Source organism: Rhinolophus ferrumequinum, chromosome 4, assembly GCF_004115265.2.
Source record: "Rhinolophus ferrumequinum isolate MPI-CBG mRhiFer1 chromosome 4, mRhiFer1_v1.p, whole genome shotgun sequence".
NCBI classification, from domain to species: Eukaryota; Metazoa; Chordata; class Mammalia; order Chiroptera; family Rhinolophidae; genus Rhinolophus; species Rhinolophus ferrumequinum.
This window is the reverse complement of record NC_046287.1, coordinates 74726743-74740927: the sequence shown is the minus strand read 5'-3', so window position 1 is coordinate 74740927 and position 14185 is coordinate 74726743.

The following is a 14185-nucleotide window of genomic DNA, read 5'->3' as shown; positions in this document are numbered from 1 at the left end:
ACACTCATTGTGTAAGGAACAAGAATGTCTCCAAACATTACCAAATGTCCCCTGGGCAGCAAACATCTTCCACTAAAGAGCCACTGCATTGAGTTAATTTTCTAATGAAGGGCAACAGGAAAATAAAAAGCAATGGAAGAAAGCTGGTGTCATTGAGACAGTACATCAGGTAATAGGACACAGAAAATGGATACCTGACACCTTCCTCCTCCACTCTTCCTATTCCACCCTCACCACTGATTAGCAATTAAGAGTCAGGGTTCTACAATTTGGAACCAGTGTCCATGGATATTTTTCCTTTAATGTATTGTAATGTCTATGTAGTCTTATCATGCTTCATGTGTATAGGATTCCTTGTTTATAGGCTTCTAAAAGGTGTCAAATTCTCTGTAGTTCTTGATGAAAAGCAGAATTCTTAAATTCCACAGAGAAGCTGTTAAGTTTCAGTTTTAGGGTTTTTTTTTCCCCCTCCAAATTCTTGAAGTGCCAGTGTTCTTAAAGGATTTCCTGATCTGCTTTAAATGTCTTAAGTATCTATTTAAGTAATAGAGAAAATTTCTCCACTTATAATCTCTTCAATTGCAGGGGAAGCTATGGTATGGAAATTCTGGGGAACTTCCCCAACTCTTGAATTCTTCAGTATACACAAAAGCTGGAGTTGGGGGGACCTACAAGTTGAGGCCAGGGGAAGGTCAGAGACATTTGGGGCCTCCTTTTAAAGAATATACATCTTTAAATGAGAATGTATCTTTTTGTCATTTGTAGGTATGGCACATTGTTTTCCTCTTGTAAGTTGGAATATATTTAAATAACTTCACATCACCAAGTGCTCTACTCAGCTCTACTACTGCTGTTGTCACATGTTATTCCCATCCACATAATTTTTAAAAATTTATAAAGGATGTGCTTTTATATAATGTGTACGCCATATATGTATGCTTAAGAAATTGCTGCTTCTCGACACTATCTTTAAGCATTGTCTTTCTTTTTTAATCTAAGATTTCATAATATTTTAAATTTATTTTCTGTTAACCAATGTACTTTTTACGTTTATTAATGAACCTTTGTAGCATAAGGTTTAGCTACAACTATGTAGGCTATGAAGTGAGAGACTATCCATGAAATACAGGTAATTTTTAATGTTATCAGACAATTTCGTCCCATGAAGAATTTATATATTCTCATCTCTAATCAAATTCCCTGCCATAGAAGCACATTCTAATTACAGCCGTCTGCTCCTAGGAGGGAATTCATCCTAGACCAATGTGTGGCGAAACAGTCTAATCCATTTTAAGCATGTAATTTGTTTCTGTGCTCAAATTCTAGGCAAAGAACAGCTGGATGTCACTGAAGACGGTTCTTACACAATGAGGGCAAGGAAAGTTAAAACAAATTCACCGAGGGGAAACCAAAGATCTCTAATAAGAAAATATTAATCTAGGACATACAGTGAGAAAAATGACTGACCACCTGGTCATACTGTGCTTATTAAAGTAGTTGACCCTAGGAAAACCACTACCATCCTGTTTGTTTATAGGATAGACGTCCCTCCTTTTCTAAGATCAAATTGCATGGATTAATTTACCTATCCATCCGATCATTTATTCATTCATACTACAAACATTGACTATTTTTGAGCAAGGCACTATGCTTTGTGGTAAAGAGAATATAAAGAGATATGAGAGACACCAACGGATAGAAGCCACTAGACTTGTTTTCAAAAGTTTATAGTGTAAAATAATTTCTAGAATTTTTTTAAGGTCATTTCTTTCTTATGTTTGGAACAAAAGACTAGTCTATGGGATAGTCTGCTTTTGTCCCTATCATAACTATGACAATTAAGTATATTATTCCTTCTACAGTTTATATATTATTACATAATTATAATTCAGAAATCTCTGGTACTGAGATGTAAGAATGGTACATTCTATGTCATAGTTATTTGTATGTAAAAGCCAGTATACAAAAGCTCAGAATGGACATAGGGGCTATAAAAGAGGAAAAAGCCACTATTCAAATTTCCATAATGGGAAATTATCTAAAAGGAAAATATACTAACTCAAATCTTGACGACTGACTGCTAAGAGATAAGTATACACACACACGCTCACAAAGTTGGAAGCCACTTCTTGTTAAGATCTATATTTCTATTGCATTTATAACGTCTACAACTTATGATTAAATGGAAAATACTGTGAACAACTATTGTTCAGCCTTTTGTTGCTAATGACCCCTGCTGACATTACCCTGTCTCTTTTACACTTTTAACTCATTTTCACTTTCCCAAATTCCTATGATGGGGTGAAAGAGCACAATGAGAGAGGAAAAAAAACACCATCCCTACAAAAGACAGAGATGTATTCAACTGACCCAGAGCAGATCAGTTCAAAAAAGTACTGCCATTAGCAAACACACACACACACACACACACACACACACACACACACACACACACAAAACACAGCTTTCATACTGAGGTGAGCCCTGACAGTTTCAGATTTCAAACACATGAACCTATATACACATATAGACACCTATGTATACACAAACACTTATAACATAATTTATTTATTTCAGCAGAGAATGAGAATAAAATACAAATCAAAAAGACATCATGTATTTTATAATTATTCTTTGTTAAATGATTAACCTCTGGTGAGAAAAAAAAAAGAAAAAAGAAATACTAGACTCAGAACCAGAGCAATTGATGGCGATAAGTTACATCATAGAAGTGGCTGAGCTATAACGAAGCCTTAGGGGTAGACTGCTAAGCAGAAACATTCATGCAGATATAGAAACGCTCTCTCTGGTCTCTAAACAGGCATACCCCACCAACTACAAATGTAAGTTTGTTTTGGAAACAAACCAATGGACCGCACGCATGACATTAGCGACAGCCATACCAAGAACAGATGACCAGCAGTAAAGGAAAGCCGTCCCTATACATGTCATCGTCGAAGCTTATCACTGGTTATTGTTTAGTAATACCTTGTCAGCTTGTTTTATCCTTTCTATTACAAGAACATATATTAAGAGATTTAGCCTGTAAACAGTTGACTCTGAGCTCATTTCAAACCAGCAAGGCATAGGAGAGAGACATAAATAATGCATGCAGCGATGCTGCAAATGGTTTGAGCACATGCAAAATGAATGACCATATTACATACAGTTTACCAAAGGTTCATTTACATTTGTTCACAACTGGGTGGTTGCTAAACATAGACATCTAAATAAATATAACCAAGATTTGGCTTTCAACAAATCATACTAATTAAGATGCTGTAAAATGATTGCAAACCAGAAGCCTACTGTAGGGTTTGCAGACAGGGCATGCGTAGACTCTGAAGATGTTATATTTAGCATACACATCATGCATTTAGAACTATAATGGGCCCAATCTTATTTTCAGTGCCTGAAGCCACAAAAATATCGCCTTAAATAAGATCTTTCAATTATCTTGATGAAAATGGGTACTTATATTTCTGAAAAGCCAGTAAGGTAGTTTTTCTTCACACTGAACTACATATAAAATGGGAAAATGGGAAAGAAATAAAGAAGACAGGAGTAATAAATATCTTTAAACTATCTTCCAAGATTCACAAATGAGCTATGTAAAGAAAACTGTAAGCTCTGGCCTACTGTCTTTGTTTTTTGTTTGTTTGTTTGTTTGTTTGTTTGTTTAAATCATCTGTACTTTAAGCTTCTATAAAGCTTGTTGAATTAATTTTTAATTTGTTATATCTGGCATGGTTGGGCATTACTTAAATGATACATTCATGGCAGATAGATCTGAACATGTGCCGTTAAATCTCAATGCCAGCCTTGTTTGCTAGGTAACCTCCATCGCTGGTCATGTTATTATTGATTCGCTGTGTAACAAAAGGTCTGGAGCCTTTAACAAAAGGCTTTCAGTACATTTCCATATTGAAGCCAAATAATTAAGGAAGTGCCTCTTGAGATTACAGAGATTTATGAAGGCAGAAAAATAATACTTAAATAATTTCTAAACCAAATTGGTTTTCTAGAAACTCTGACTTTGGCAATTGGCTTCAATTTATCAAAGCGAAACAATAAATTTTTAACCACTTTTCACTGAAACCCTTGGTAATCTCTGTACCAGGAAAAAAGACAAATTCCTTCTATTAATAATCTCGTCCATTAATAGGAATTGTTATTATTAGAAATCCATTCCAATTCTCACTCATTTACTTGCTTCATTTGCTTTATCTCCTGTAGCATACTTGAAGGAATGTAATCATGAGGCTACTTATATTAAATTACTCCTATTAGTTGTGAATAAAATATGTATTAACTTCATATTCTGTAAATAAAACTGTGTTAGGCAAAGAAGATTTTTTTTTTTTTTTTTTTTTTTTTTAACCAATGCCGGGGGAAGGGAGGAAAACATGTCTTCCCACAAAAAACTCCTTCAAATTGACTGGGTAAAAAAACTATAGCCATGACACAATTAATGAACAAAATATCACATAGAAATGTGCTGTATTGCAGGTTTTTTGTACTGGAAGCATTAGAGAGGCTTCACAGATAAATTGGAGCTTGAGTTGGGCCTAAGAGGTTTCATAAAAGATGGATAGGTGGAAAGAGGAAGGAGGGATTGATATAGACCCTCACATAAAGGTGCGAAAGAATGGTTCGTAATGTAGAAAAGCATAATCTATTTGGAGATATAATATACACATACTTAAATACTTAAAATTGGGTCAATATGTGAAAGACAGGACTTTGTCTAAGGTAGGGAGCAATATCCATGTAGTCCAGTCTTTAGCATCGTAGAGTCTTTCAAGTATTTCAACATTTTATTACACACTGATAGAGTTTAAGAAGGAAGGAAAAGAACACAAATCGACTCCTGCTGAAAGCGACCATTACATAATTTTACTCTTTGGCAACTTTTTCCCATATTGTATATTCTGATTTCTCATGATTTCTGGTCCACCCTATATAAGATATTATGAATGATATCATCAGTGGATTTTATATTTAGAAGTATAAATGAGTTAGATATTACGATAACCAACCACATATTGATTAAACATTGCTTATCATGTGATAAGCCACAAGAACAAGGATCATGTCCCTGTTTCTTTCCTCCTATATCTCCATCCTTGCCCATAGACCTTGGCCTGGAACAGGTACTATAACATATACTCTATAAATGATGAATGAGTAAATAAGTGAATTAATTATAGATGCAGATTCAGAAAATAAGAAAACCCAAATAATTGCATACTCATTACCCAAAAATGACTGTGGAAAGAAAATAAGTACTCTTTTCATTAAGATCCTCTCCTATTCTGAGAGGTCATAGGAAAAGATGTGGGGAAAGGGAGGACTATAATAATGAAAGATACTTTTTGTTTGTTTCCTTTTAACGCTAAGGATTAAAGTTCTTTCTCCCAGTTCTGGCTGACTACATCTGCACTTAGATGATGAATGATTAGACATTTTGTGTAGATTTGGGATTCGGGGTTGAGATTTATTCTGTGAATCCTATAATCAATACCTAGAAATCACTGACTTCTACTTGTTCATGTATCAGTAATAAAAAGAAATTTCAAATTCTCCAAATTTGGTTCTACCTGAGAAGAGCTAGTCTTATTTTCCACTTGATTAACCCAGTATTTAATTAGGTACTTACTACGTACAGAGTTTAGTTCGATATTGTGCAATAGTCAACTAAATGTTATTGATATTCAGTACTTATCTTTGAGAAAATTATTCAAAGACAGGATAAGTAAATATTAAAGTTATTAACAAGACAGTGTAATACATATAAGTACCATATATGTCAATGAAATCGCATTGTAGGACTTCAGGGAAGTGAGATTCACTACAAGTGGCACTGTTTTGGATGATTTAATGGAGAAAAATAATTGTATCTTCAAAAATGATTATGATTTATTTAGCATGATGAAGAAGAGATTAGAGTATGTTTCAGGAATAGGACGAGAAAAATCACTAAGTCTGGAATGGGCATGACATGTTTAAAGAAAAATATAGATTAGCCTTGTTAAGGAAGACAATACCTATGGAAGTCGGGGAGGTGGTGGGGAAATTATAGTTTTGCAGCATGTTGAGAGCCTCAAATGACAGCCTAGGCTTTTAAGATAATTCTGTAAACTATGGTTCACGATATGATGAAAAGAGTCATTTTAAGATCATTTATCTTAGGTGCATGCTAGTATGCAGGATAGATTTGAGGTGAAATGTACTAGAGGCAAGATGTTTTAGGAAGCTCTTAGAATAAACCAAGCATGAGAAAAGAGCCACAACTACAGTGTCAACACAGGATTGGAAGAGAGGATGGATAGGAGTGACATTTCAAAAGAGAAATCAATGGCACTTTTTCACTGATTGGAGTTGAAGGGAGGCTCTAAGTTTCATTTTTAAGCTAAAATTGCAGAAATGATCACAGGCATAAAGGAAGTTCATGTAGCACTTAGAGGGTGGGACCTCCAAGGCCTTGTCCAAATGAAACTCCTTTTCATATGCCTGGACAAATCGTTTGCCTCTCTCTCCTCCTTTTCTATTCAACTATATCCACCTATTAACATCTATTTCAAATTTCACCACTCCTTCAAAACCTTGCTGACTATTCCATGCCTTGTACAGGGTCTTCTTCTTTGAGTCCTGATTCATTTACTTCTCTTCCACATAAATCAGGTGTCTAATTGCATCCTCCTGCATGTTACGGTCATTCTTTTTTGTATGACTCTTTCTCTTTCGCTAGTTTTCACTCTTTCTTTATCACAATAGTTAGCAGTGAATTAAATATTAACTAATATAAAATATAAACCTATAAATTGAAGTAATAAATGTAAATAAATACATCTCTTTTCACTAAGTCACTGAACATTTTAATACCCAAAGGATACAGGGAAGCTATTTGTACTGCACCTTTAAAAACTGAAATAATCTCTTATGAATTTTGAAGCTGAAAGTGCTGCAACATCCTCACGTATTTGCTATTAAAATAAAGCAAGAAGCACTGGAAAAGTGTGGCAAATAGCTTCTATTGCTGACTGAACAATTAAAACGCCTATTTTAAGAGTTACAATGGAGCTAAACATTTCCTATACTGTACAAAGAGAAACAATTCAATGATGTCTTTGTGCTGCTCAGAAAAATCACACAAAGTCACTTTCTGCTTTTCAGTTTGCTCTTTGCCCCTATGTAAAAAGTTGCCACAGAAATTGCTTTGTGCTCAGCAAAACACCAAACTGTTAATTCCAGTGACTGGAGTCATTGAAGGTCAAAAGGTAAAAACCACCTGCTGTGTCACATTTTCACAATTCAGAGATTTCCTCTGTACTCAGCATTTATTTATGTGTTGGTTTCTTTTTGTGGAACACTTATTTCACTTTCAAAAGGCCTAATCTTGACTAACTTGCACTTGGTAAACAATAATTTATTGAGAATCATTTGGATGCACAATAGTAAGAAATTTGGAGAAGAGATGGTATAAAAATAGTTATATACAAAGAATTCAACATAAAAATCCTGAAATAGCAAATACTCTAAACTTGATATTTATAAACACATACAAAGCAGATACTGCATGCAGAAAAATATAGAAATAATGATCTATAAAGCAACAGAATTTATGGTTAAACAAACTAGAACATTATGAAAATTTCATAGTATGGGATTTAATCTAAAACCAGAAATATAATCAGCAATTAGAAAAGGTCAAAAGAAAAAAGTTCTAAAGAGTCATGACACATTTTAAAGCATAGAAGCAGGGAATTCTTTGATAATTTCTTCTCTAAATCTAAAATTGTAAATGTCATCAAATTTGGAATTTGCATAATAAAAATAAAATATTCAGTGATAACATTTTCAAAACATATTATAATGCTTTGTTTATACTAGATCTTTGTTCTTAAGTAACAGATAGAAAATATACTTTTCTAAAATATTCACATATAATAAATTAATGGCTAAATGAATGTTATCCCTATATTAAGTGGCTCCAGACTGCTGGAATTTTTAATGTCAATTTCTAGCATTTTGTCCATTCAGAGTACTGTACATACAATTTACCATTCACTGTAGCCTACAAAGAATTAAATAGTGCTAAAGGAAATCATATTATTAAATCAATTACATGAATTTTTTTAAAAAATTCAGAATCGATAGGCTCTTTTCCAAGAACCTGTGGGAAGTTTCCTAAGTTCTCTCTGAAGTTTATATTTATTCGTTCATTACTCTGTACCCCAGACCTGTCACATCACTGGCAATCTAATTTAATTTATAATAAAGTGATAAATAAATTTATTTTACAGCAAAAATTTTTGTGGCATATTTTTCACTTATTCTTTGAAATTCTCCTTGGTTTATGTCCAGGCTTATGTCTTTGTTCTGAATAGGTGCAATTGCCGAAAGTCTACCATGTACATTTTTAATATTTCACACTAAAGTTAAATATGTTCTATAGGTAAATGTTTTTCTAATTGAAAGAAATAAGTATGCTGGGATGCCAAAGTTGTTTTATTTAAATATCAAATCCCCCCTCTTTGTCTTTATTTAAACTTTATATGTGCATAGAAAAATTCAACTCTGAATCAAAAACTTACATTAGGTTCTTTTTGCCTCACCAAATATTAGTAGCAAATAGCTAAATTGTTAAAATTTTAACTCATCAACCATAAATTAGAAAGGAATAGTGGTTGATTTTATCCATGCCTGCAAAAACAACACTGTATTTTGAAAGGTTATTTAATTTTAATTCAGAGATGTACAAGAAGGGCAGGGGGCTATGAAACAAATTTCAATACGCTATGAGATCCCTTCATTTGTCAAACACAAATATATAAGTTTCAGGGAAAAGTACTAAGTTTGATATCTTTCATTTGAAGTGTTACTATGTCTACCTTGGATGGTAGAGTGGGCCATGGAATTTTAGAGCAGCTCTCTTCGGTGTGAATGGGAGTCCCCAGGGTTAGGCACTTCCACACCTCTGTGTACACTAGACATGTTTCTGAAGAATCAATCTTGTGAGGAGAGACAGGACATATTGCTGCAAATGTCCTAGAAAAGTTGAATAAATAAATACACACACACACACACACACACACACACACACGGTGCAAAAAATATATACATATTTTAAGAAAGGAAAACTGTATTAAAATTGTAATCGATAACATATAACATGTAATATCGATAACAGAAGATGAATACAAGTCACGTTTGACTTCTGCAATTACAAGAAGTGCTCAAAGTGGTTTTTATCAGTGTCCAGGTACTTCTGATTACGACGAACTACTAATTGAGCAATGCTGACCAGAGTCCACTTGTATACATTTTTTTGGCACCCCCAGTATATATTTATATATATTTATGAAATGAATACTTACCTCCCTAATGTGTTATTTTATAAAGTAGAATTTTTATATAAAGCAAAATCTCAAAGGATGTCACTTGAAAAGAAATGTTTTGTGCAATCAAAATATCTACACAAAAGTAAATGAATATCATTAAAAAATTATTTAGCAATATTTCTTCAAAATGAACAGATATGCCATTTTATAACATTCCCCAGAGGTTAAGCCTATTAGAGAACTTCCTAAAGAATAAATAAATGTTACCCACTTCATCCAGGGTATAAATACGAGTAGCTTCAATTTCAGTGAATATTATACTTATATTTATAAAAAACTCATAATTCTAATTCTTTCATTGTTTATGCATATCCTAACATGGTAAATGAAGAAATTGAATGTATCTGCTGTGAGTCAAAAATATCACTAAACAAATAAGCACTCTTACTCCCTTATAAGATTGTTAAACCTACTCAGTGACTTTGTACTCCAGATGTGAGCTCCTAGAGAAGGAGTTCTCCTTTGTTGAATGGATTATCAATCTGTTAAGACCCCAAGGAGGTTTTTATCAACATAATCTAACTATTCTGATACTAAAACCAAGTTTTAAAATTGAGATAAAATTTACAAAACATGAAATTTACACTTTTAAAGTATATAATTCAGTGTTTTTTAAAATACTTACAAAATGGTATAACCATCACCACTTTCCAGTTCTAGAATATTTTCATCACCCCAAAAAGAAACCCTGTACTTATTAGCAGTCACTCTCACTCCTCCTCCCCTCAGCCCACGACAATCACTAATCAACTTTCTGTCTCTATGGATTTACCTATTCTGGACACCAAAATCAATTTTGAAAGATAATTTTTTCATTGGTTTGTTGAGATAATTGGTGCTACTCTCTTTATTTACTTTTAAAAAATAGAAATAAAATACGTAGGAGATAAGGAAAGCAAAACTTCGCAGATTTGTGTCAAATATTATTCAGTGTAAGGATTATTTTCTTAGGGAAACAAAAAGAAACTTCTCTTCCTGGGCTCAGTTTCCTAGAGTTCACTATTTCAATTATTTTATTTATGCTCTCAGAGAAAGCTTCTTGAAAGAATTATATTATTTTCTCATAGAAAGCACATTAGACAAATTATATTTTATAGTTAAAACAAATAACACTAAACATAGCTTAAACATGAAAATTTTCTTTAAGAATTAAGTAATATAATTCTCTGACAAATATTCAAATATTAGATATGTTAGCATAATCGCTCAATTTTTTGAAAGAGAATCAATGCACATCTGTTCTCAATAATATGAACAGAAATTCAAATTTTCCTAATCTCTCTATATTTAAATTATAAGAAATTTACTCTCTTTGTAATAAAATAATAATGTATTAAAATGAAAGCATTCTCAATGATAAATGGTTGTGTTCACTAGTTTTGTTGATAAAAATATGATGTGAACATCTTTTGGATTCATTCAAGCAGCAGTGCTTAAAATTTTCAAAATGAAAATCAGGGATAATAGGAGGCTGTTGTCCCATAATTTTAGTGAGAAGGTAAGGGTCTGGTTTAAGGCAGAGTGGTGAAAAGAGAAAGGGAAAAAATAGGAGGTGAGTAGGAACATTTCACAATACAGAAGTCAATTCATCAAGAAGATAAAATGTATATGGATCTAATAATAGAACTCCAAAATACATCATAAACAGGACTGAAAGAAAAAATAATATTTATAGTTGGGTATTTGGATACTCCTCTCTCAGCAACTGATAAAAGCAGGGAGAAAATCAGCAAGGATATAGAAGATGTGAGCAATTTTATTAATCAACTAACCTGCTTGATATTTATAGAATATATCTACAACAACAGTGTATTACACACTCTTTTTAAGTCACATGGAATATTCACAAAGACAGATCATATGCTGGTCCAGGCAATAAGTCTTGAGACATTTAAAACAATTTAAACCATGACAGAATGGGTTCTCTCACTATAAGTTAATTAAATTAGAAATCAATAATGGAAAGATATCTGAAAACCCCCAAAGAGTTGGAAATAAAGCAATGTGATTACAAACAACTCAGAACCAAAGAAGAAATTACAAGGAGAATTAGAAAATGTTTTAAACAACATAATAATGAAAACATATCCAAAAAGCAGAGAAAGCAATGCTATGCTTAGAGGGAAATCTACATGGTTACAATAGACATTGTGAAAACAAATAATCATAATATATTAAAATTGTATTTACCATTATTGAGGGAACATTTAAACCTGTTTTACTTGGAAGTGGTGAGGTAAGGGATAAGTATGGGGGCACAGAGTAGTATAACCTATGAAGACGAGTTGATATTTGGACTGGACATTGAAAAATGAGGCTAGGAGAGAAATCTCTGCAAAGGGAGGAAAATGAGGAAAGACAGGGGTATGCTAGTACCTGAAATGTTGGTGGAATAGCTAGCATTCCAGTTTGCCTGAAGCATAAGATTTATAAGGAAACGTGAGCTGAGAATACAAATTTGGGCATATATCAGATAGTGCAGAGCCTCGTAAGCTCTATGTCTTCACAAAAGTAACTGTACAAGTGAGAATTCCTTCTGTTAACACATTCAACAATATCCTCCTTTGCCTTTATGAAGGAAAAATGACCAAGACTAATGCAACAATCGACCCAATATACAACTATTGCAAAGAGAAGGAAATTTGATGAATACCAAAATTAACAGAAACTTTCCCATATCCATCAGTTGTGGTAGTTTATGTGCCAGAAGGAAAATCATTGCAGCTACTTGGCACTTCTACCTAAGCTAGCCCCAATTACATCTCTTCCTAAAATCCACAGGGCATGCAAAGTGTGAGAGAATAGCCCAGCTAAAATACATGACTGAAATGTCTTCAATTTACAAACAAAAGATTGCTGTAAAACAAAACAAAACAAAATACCCAGCAATGTGTTGTCATGTTGAGGAATGATTTTGCACCAGACGTGTAAAGTGATTAATTTGGTGTTGATTGATATGGGGCCAGTGGGTCAAAGCCTCTTACTAGAGATGAATGCCTGCAAGAATCCACATTACTGATGTACTGGTAACATCAAAACATTATATAAAATGCTTTAACTTAAACAGAGTTTAACAATGTCAGAAGTCATACAACAGTTTTGTTTTTCTAATTCACAATTAAGTTATAATAGCAACAAGTGATATTCAGAACTGTTGAAGTTACTTCCTTGCAGAGCCAGAGGATTTGATGAGGTGTACAATTTTTTCTCAAGGCTAAAATGTAATTATGAAAACGGCCTGAACTGAAAAACAGTACTGTCAGCTGTTTCCAGGAAAGATAAAAGATCATTTAAAGGTAAAGAGATTATGGATGAGTTACAAAATTAAGTTGAAACCACCAATGTAAAGAGAGCAAGTTATAAACAACTAAACATCAAAACACTTTATTGTAGTGAAAGAATAAGGCTTTCATTTTTCTCAAAAAACAATGCTAAATTATTTAATTCATATCTCTGATTGCATTAAACACTTTAATGTTTAAAGATGAGTAGACATCGGATGATTATTAAACATTCAGTGGTGTTGAAGAAATGAGTCCTGAACATGCCCCAGTTTGTCAAACTGACAGTCTGGGAGAGCAATTATCCTGCACTCAGTAACCAAGGGATTCCCCTTCACAAGTTCACATAAACTGCAAGGGGTACCTAATAGTGTTTATTTCTTACCCCTAAGCCTATCTCACTCTATATCCTCTCTGCAAAATGAAGATATCACTATTGGCTTCCCAGGATTGTGGGGAAGCTCAAATAAGAGAGAATGAATAATACACGAGGAAGAACTATGTATGATGCAGAGCCCTGTACAGAGGGCATTACTACAAAGTGTTGTATATTTATAAAGCCCCTTTCAAAGCACTTCCCAATTGGTCCAATTCACAGTCATTAACTGAGATCCATGGTCTATCAGGAACTCTGCTAGATGGTGGGGACTTAAGACACAAAATCCCCACCCTCAGGGAGCTCAGTCTAGACACTAAAAGAAAAGATAACTACTGGTATATATCATCAGATAATCTTGTCTGTGCCTGAAGAAAATGCTACGAGAGCACAGAGGAAAAGAGTTTGTTATGAGGACATTGGCTAAGTAATGAAGCTAAGAAATGAGGAGCTAACTCCTATTCTCAGGACTCTGGACTTCTGCAACTTCCCTAAATAATGGATAACTTGGCATCATCTCTTTTGACCTTGTTATCAATCCTCTGATGGTACAGAGGAGAGAGATATTTTATTTTTTATTCAAGGAAAGTGAGACTTAGAAAAGATAATAAACAATGTCATTCTGGTTAAATGACTTGATCTTAGACCCACAGTTTCAACAAAGCCTACGCAGCAAAACTGGTCTTCAGACTCAAGAAATGCTCACCATTGTGCAATGTAGTGTATTTAGTGTTTGCAGTCATGGAAATGGAGTGTGGACTCTTACTGGAAATAAGCCTTTTCATACCAGACACGTGTTTTGAAAAAGGAAGTCATGATTTTCAGAAAATTAGACGTCACTGTTGTACAATCAAAAGCAGTGAAACACAGTCAATAAGACAATATACATGTAAATGGTTTACCTTCATGGACAGTCCAGTCTCAAACCCCATAGCTGTTCTGGGAAGATAAATCGCAATTTGTATGCTACAGGAATGTCACATAAACTGGTATTTATGTAACAGTTAGCTTGGCCACACTACCCCATGGAGAATGTAAAAGACCATGCATGCTAGGTGGCCTGTGTGGATTAAAGAAAAAAGAAAGGTATTTTTATTGCCCTTTCCCCAACCACATATCTCACA